Below are 7,815 nucleotides of genomic sequence, written 5' to 3' on the forward strand. Positions count from 1 at the left end.
GGAACACGATATTTTTGATGAAATTCGTGAGCTTTCTGACCCTGCATAGACAGTAACACAACTACCACGTTCAAGGTCCAAAAAGGTAGTAAGGACATCATTAAAATAGTCCATGAGACATCAGTGGTTCAACCATAATTTTATGAAGCTACGAATATACTTGCGTGGTACTGTCGTGAACACGCTACCAAGACTGACAGGGAAGAGAAGAAATTGTTGAATAGTCGTTATTTTAGTTTTCTTTGTGCACAAAAAGTATTCTCGTGGCTTAATAAGATTACGGTTGAACCACTAATCTCAAGGACTATTTTAACGATGTCCTTGCTACCTTTCTGGGCCTTGAATGTGTCAGTTGCGTTGCTGTCTATGCAGGGTCAGAAAGCTCTCGGATTTCATCAAAAATATCTTAATTTGTGTTCCGAAAATGAATGAAGGTCTTATGGGTGTGGAATGACATTAAGGTGAGTATTTAATGACAGAATTTTCGTTTTTTGGGTGAACTATCCCTTTAAAGAGATGCAAAAATTACAATTCATAATTTATTCAACCTATGTTAACTGACTTTGTTCTTAAGACCACAAAGGTAGATGTTTTGTTGGATGTTCTTGCTGCTCTTTTCCATAAATAGAAGGTGAACAGTGAGCAGTGTCTGTCAAGCTCAAACAAAACAAAACAACTATAAAAGTACCTCAGCAGTAGTCAGTGTAATTGGGCACTATATTCCAAGTCTTCACATGGCAAATTATTGTGTTAGCTATTGGCAAGATTTTAAAAATGTTTCATTACCTACAACACTTACTTAAAGGGATAGTTTGCCCTTTTTTGCAAATGATGGCACAACTTTAATTTTCTTATGATGCTTTCTTTCTTTCTTTCTTTCGTTCTTTCTGTCTTTTTCTTTCTTTCTTTTTCTTTCTTTCTTTCTTTCTTTCTTTGGGGTGGCAGTGCAGAGATAATGAGGCTGATTTTACAGACTGTGCTGTATATCCTGTGGTCACTGTTTGCTAATGTGCTGGTCAGCAGGACCTCTCAGCGGCAGAGGGAACATCTGAGAAGCAGTGACTTTGCTCTAATTGGCTTTGAATCTGTGCTCAAATTGGACCAGCTACACATGCAAAGTAGGATTGTGTTAACAAGATGATTATTTTTTTTACTAGAGTACACTAAATGTAGAACTCATTGGTGTCTAAGAAATCACTAAGTGTCATGTATGCAGACTTTTGACTATTGGCATGAAGTCTGGTCCACAAATGATTCTTGTCTGTAACTTGTTACTTAGACTATAAGGACTATCCAAACAGTGATAGTTTGACTGGTTGTAATAAATCCGTAATTATTATACGTAGAGGAGGTGTATCTCTATTGTAGCTGGTTTTATAGATAGCTACCTCAATTACTTTTTTTATCTGACAGTGGCACTCAGCAACAAAACTCACCTTTATATTAAAGACTAATTAAAAAGCTTTCCATTGATTTTCTCCTCTCTTTTCTCTTCCTAACCCATCTCCATTTCTTTCCTTTTCTCTCTCTGCATGAGAAAAAATGGATCAATAGGTTCTCGTCATGGAGGGTAGCAGAAGATATCTACATTTAACTTCTATGAAAGATTAAATAGAATCTTTAAAAAACTGCTCTGTGTAAAAATGTTTGTCAAATTCATTTATGAATGTCAAGTAATGTATTATATACAAATAAGTATAAACTATTTTTTTTTTCTATTATTTCATGAAGATTGGCATACCACTTGTAAAAGCATGTCAGTCTATTATTATTTTACGGGATAGGCCTATTTCAGATAATCCTACCCATAAACAAAACTTGAAGACAAAAAGAACTGTGCTTGGCCAGTTTACATATCTGTCAGAACCTCCTGTCTGAATGGGTGGCTGTTGTCCAGAGTGAACTGCACTGAGGACCAGACTTTTTTTGCCTCAAGTCAAAAGTCTGACTAGGCGAGACTAATGAGAGTCTGCTGGGCGGCGTGTGTCATGTGATGGAGACAGGTCTTTGATAGCTACGACTACAGCATCTCCACCCTGATCTCTACACATAAACACTGTCTTTGATCAGCTCGAGCTCACACATGCTCACACAGAAAGACAGAACGAGGATAATACCGCTCTCTGTGCTCTACAGCAACAGATGTGTAGATACTAATTTTAGTTTCAGTAGTATTCTTATGGCTGGTGGTGATGCTTCTGGGATTTGAGCTCATAAGGTTTTAAACTCATAAGGATGGAAGGCAGGCACGCTAGCCAGATGCCATGTGCTGTGGTACATTTTTAAAGGAGCCGTTCTTGCGGTAACAGACAACACATGGTAATCAACTACACTCCACTACGCTCAATTACAATCAGACATCTCAGAGACAAGAGACGAGACAAACGAGATTGCTTGGCAGTACTACAATAAACAAACGTGCTAATTTAACATTGCTGGATTTGATTCAGCCTTTTAAATTAAATTGAATTAAACTGTACTCAATGACCTTAGTGAACTGAACAGAGCTAAACTGTGCTGAACACAGCTTAATCAAAATGAGATGGGCTGTGCTGAACTGAATTGACCTAAAGAAAGCTGAACTGCTAAGCTGCTTAGCTCAACTAAACTGAGTTTAACTGAACTGAATTGAACTAAACTGAGCTCTACTAAACTGGTTGAACTGAGATGTGCTGTGATGAGCTGAACTGTGCTGAGTTGAATTCAACTAAGCTAAACTGAGTTGAACTGAGACGTTGTGCTGTAGTGAACTAAACTGAACTGTACTGAAATAAACTGAGCTCTACTGAACTGGTTGAACTGAGATGTGCTGTACTGAACTGGGCTGCGTTTCTCGATAACGATTGATCTTAGCAATTAAGAGCATTTTCTACGAGCCATTTTACGATCGTTCGTTATTGTTTCACGTGCGTTTCCCAAAAATGCACTTAATATTTATATGCACAGGATAACTTCTCATGAAAAAATTTCCACCTAATTCACAACACTTGCATGTGCACATGAATTTGTTCTTAACCTGTTCTAATGCTATAATGCTAATGAATTTGAAGTATTCTAAATGAGCGACAATGTGCTTGAGGTTAGTAATTCGCATAAACACAAGCAAACCATCTCCATATAAGGCTTTCCACAAAAAATTGCTTTACAGCCTTCCATTACTCTTATGAAATATATAGAATTTAAAATGAAATATCTATACATTTTAACACGTTTCATTTTGTAAGGCCACCCAGAGTGTTATTTTTTATTTTTTATTTTTTTACGTATGTGTGGTTTTAGTGGTTTCAGTTGTTCTTGTTGTTCAGTCTAGAATAAGAATTTTGAATAGTTAATGAACAAGTACAAGTGATTTTTTATTAAAACATTGCTATGTAGATTTCATGCTCTTGGTAAATGAGACCCAATGCATGTATTATTAGCATGTTTTAATTTTTACTTTAAAATGTGTATATATATATATATATATATATATACACATATATATTAGGGCTGTCAGTTGATTACAATTTTTAATCTAGTTAATTACTGTCATGATTTCACACTGGGAGCACGGGAACGAAGGAGCGAGGAGACGAGGAGTAAAGCAAATATCTTTACTCTTTAAAAAAAAGTATTTAATGAAACCAAAGCAGGGAACACGGGAAACATGGAGTACATGAAATTACATTTAACAGCGAACCCTAGACACTAGGAAACACTGGGTTTAAGTAATGGAGCAAACAAAGGAACTGACGAGATGATTAATAAACACAGGTGGAAACTAATGAACTATAATGAGGAACAGGAACAGGAAAACCAAATATGGGCATAATCATAAACATGGAGCACGTGGGGGAGGAAAACACAACACGAAACATGGAACAGAGTCTGACAATTACAGGGTGCTGCTATTAATTAATCTAATTAATTGCAAACTAAATTTAGCTGTGAAAATACCCCCAAAAGATCATTTAAAGCTATTATTGTGTTAAATGTTTAGGCTACAATGGCCTAACATAAAGTATGGAACATAAAAGAAGATCATTTGAGAAATATCTCATTAGTTAAATAGTAAAATAGTAGTAAAACAGTAGTCAAAAGTAGTTAAATAGTTAAAGAACAGCATTTATTTAAAATTAATATCTTTTTCTAACAATATGAGTCTTTACTATCACTTTTTATCCATTTAACACATCCTTGCTGAATAAAAGTATTCATTACTTTCAAAAAAAGAAAGAAAAAAAGGTACTGACTCCAAACTTTTGAACGGTAGTGTATATTGTAACACAAGATTTCCATTTTGAATAAATGCTGTTTTTTTTAGGATTAGGGTTTGGTTTTTGGTTATTGCATGTAATTAAGCATCATTTATTGCTATTGCTAGAGTAATTACATGTAACGTGTAACAAGGACACTTAAAGAAAGTGTTACCCAATATTGTAAGACGTTGCATTCCTTAGCAGTCATTGAGCAGGTTTCTAAATGAGCATGTCTGCTCACTGGTTTCAGCTCAGTCCCTCTCTCCTAATTAGAGGCTTATTATCTAAACAGCTGTCTTCCTGATGCCCACTCCAAATATGGGGGCACACAGAAACTCACACACACACACACACACACACAGAGTCATTACTGAGATATTAAACTATAATAAAGTGCTACGTCTGCCTGCTGGGCTGAAAGGTGCAGTGCTGCTGCGTGTAGCAAATAATGATTTTATGATTTAATGCAGTGTGAGAATGAAACATGTTAACTCGCCAGATGTTGCTCACTTGTTTATGTTTGTGAGAATGGTCACACATGTGTTATGTAGGTTTTTCTGGCTGCCCGCCACTAGCCAAATGTATAACTAGGTCTGCATAAGCTGGTTTATATTAGTTAATTAAAGGGCTGCTATTTTGGGGGGAAAAAATGTCCATACTCTTTTCCTTGTGAGGTCATTCAGAACCATAAACACATATTAAGTTCTTGTTTACAGGTCAATGCAGTTCTATATTTAATCATTTGTGTTGGTGTTGATGTTGTTACTTATGTTTTTAGGTCAACTGCTCATAACCAATGTCATTTAAATATAGAAGTCTTAAAGGTACAGTATCAAAAACAGCCTGTGTTAACACAATGGCCCAACCAGGTGTGATGGAATAAATGGATTTGTTAATGATAGAAAGGAATACAAGGCACTTCTTCCGGTCCAAAAAAGTTCACAATAGAAGCATTTAAAATGACTAAAACACTGCACACAGATGCATTTCTGCCTTCAGCCTTCCTTAAGAGTGTGTCAGGTACAAAATGAGTCACAGGTGTAGATATAATTAGTCAGTGAAGTTGGAAGAAATCAAAAGAACCATTAACCATTACAAAATATAATGATGTACTTGTACAAAAAAGAAAAGTTAAATCCAGTAAACTATAAATTTTTCTGTATTCTCACATATTATATACAATATTTGTAACACTTTAGTACATTGACCAATTCTCACAATTAACTAGTTGCTTATTAGCATGCCTATTATTAACATATTGGCTGTTTATTAGTAGCCTACTTATAAAGCACATATTTTACATGACCATATTCTACATCCCTAATCCTACCCAATACCTAAACCTAATAAATACCTTACTAACTATTAATAAGCAGCAGATTAGGAGTTTTTAACGGCAAAAGTTGTAGTTAATGGTTTGTTAATAGCGAGAATTGGACCTTAAAATAAAGTCTGACCACCATATTTAAACTGCTCTATGTTATATTTTACTATGTAAGTGTTTATTTATATTATGTGAATATATATTCATATTTAATCATTTGAAATATATTTTTCTCCTTTAATGTTTTACTTGCCATGAGGCAAGTGACACAGATGTCTGTCTTTATTGTATATACAATTGCTCTTTCCTCAAAAACATTAAAAATGTTCCTTCTGGTACTGAGGTCCTGGAAGGCAACAGTTGTGGGATGTTATGCGAATTCAATACAGTCTGTTCTCTCTCTCTCTCTGGGGGTTCTGATGGCACCTGTTCTTCATCATGTGCTCTGTACTCACTCAAGGGCAATGGCACCCTGAACACTTCACTTACTCATTTTGTGTGGGTTTGTTATGAAATGTATTGAAACTTGGCAAACCAAGTTGAGCTTCTGACTGTGAAGTTCTTGTCACAGTAGAAGAAATATCAGACCTCCCTTGACCTTTACTTACAGAAATGGTTTTTAAAGTTTCTGTTTTAAAGATTCACCCATTTAAGACATGACTTGAAATTGTACCCAAAATTCTTACACAGCATTTTCCTTTTTTTTCCCGTAATGAAATAAGTGATAAAAGGTATTATTGTAGTTCCATGTTACATAGAATGTGTAATCGGTTCAATCAAATCTTTAAAAAGATCCAGTTAAAGGGATAGTTCACCCAAAAATGAAAATTCTGTCATTAATTACTCACCCTCGTGTCGTTCCAAACCTGTAATACCTTCTTTCATCTTTGGAACACAAATTAAGATATTTTTGATGAAATCCGAGAGCTTTCTGACCCTGCATAGACAGCAAGGGAACTACCACGGTCAAGGCACAGAAAGGTAGTAAAGACATCGTTAAAATAGTCCATGTGACATCAGTGGTTCAACCTTAATTTTAAAAAGCTACGAGAATACTTTTTGTGTGCAACGAAAACAAAAATAACGACTTCATTCAACAATTTTTTTTCTCTTATATGCCAGTCTTCGATTTGCGGTCACATCTTAATTTGTGTTCTGAAGAGGAATGAAGGTCTTACGGATTTAGAACGACATGAGGGTGAGTAATTATTGACAGAATTTTCATTTCTGGGTGAACTCACCTTAAGACAACAACTGCAGCTCGAACATCGTTAGTTTGAAACCTAAAGCTCAGAGTTGTGATGGATCTTCAGGTCTACATAGTAGCTGAAAATTGGCTGCTTAATATTTTTGTGAATGCTGAACGGGTGAAATTAAAATGTTATACTATTAATTGTTAATGCAGTAAAAATAAAACACTAAAAAGCTAAATCATTTTAGGCATTTAGGCAGCACAACATAGTAATTTACATTATGAAAAATTGATATAAAATTTGCTGTACGTCTCCAGTCCACCCAGAGAGGGCGATGAATCTCTTCCCATCCTCCATCTCGTACACAGGGAGAGAGAGCTTTGTGATAGGTTCCCACTGTTAGGCACGTTTGTTCTGCAGCGTCCCAGTGCTCAACCTCTCTTTCTCTCTCTCTCTCTCTCTCTCGGTCACTGCAGAGCGACACTCTCTGTTACAGCAGCGTGCAGAGAGACAGCCTGTAGCACTGAACCCATCTAACACTGCTAGGAAACCTGCACACTGTGGCCGTAGACCTGTGGAGACCTGGACTGCACACACACACACACACACACGCATGCAATCACAGACATGCTCAAATCATCGCCTGCAACATCTGGCTGAGCCGTGCAAGAGAAGTGCCGTTCCATTGCGCTCTGTGAGTCGACTTACGAATCGCGTGTGTGTGTGTGTGCTAGGGATTTGAACGAGGCTTTGGGGTCTGCAGTCTTGATTTATTTTCTCTCCAAGGAGCTGAGTGTGTGAGACTCATTAATTTGTGTGTCATTTGGCATTAATTTGCTGTTCTGTGACATTCAGACAGAACTGTGTGCCGATGATGTCTGTGTGATTTGATTGCAAACCAGAGGTTTTCTTTAACTGAGTGTGTGTGTGTGTGTGTGTGTGTGTGTGTGTGTGTGTGTGTAAATAGCATGATTGTCATGTCTGGTTAACTGGCATGTCTGAAGTAGGTTATTCTAGACGCATCGGGCTTGCTCTACATGGAGTTTTAAAATCCACCGGC

The 7,815-nt window shown here is 36.5% G+C and overlaps 1 protein-coding gene across 2 annotated transcripts in view; it reads left to right on the plus strand.

Annotated features, from left to right (window-relative positions):
- The window catches only part of LOC107737848 (membrane-associated guanylate kinase, WW and PDZ domain-containing protein 2-like), a 71,466-nt gene that overhangs the window by 57,044 nt on the left and 6,607 nt on the right, over positions 1-7,815 (plus strand). Inside the window, exon 1 of one of the 2 annotated variants that reach the window (XR_001639830.1) lies at positions 7,166-7,449. The exons of the other annotated variant lie outside the window; for it this stretch is intronic. The gene's annotated coding sequence lies outside the window, so the exon portion shown is untranslated. Of the gene's footprint in view, positions 1-7,165; positions 7,450-7,815 lie in introns of those variants that run through there. 2 annotated transcript variants of the gene reach the window in all.

This window comes from Sinocyclocheilus rhinocerous, unplaced genomic scaffold (genome assembly GCF_001515625.1).
Source record: "Sinocyclocheilus rhinocerous isolate Xijiao unplaced genomic scaffold, SAMN03320098_v1.1 scaffold3086, whole genome shotgun sequence".
Classification (NCBI taxonomy): domain Eukaryota; kingdom Metazoa; phylum Chordata; class Actinopteri; order Cypriniformes; family Cyprinidae; genus Sinocyclocheilus; species Sinocyclocheilus rhinocerous.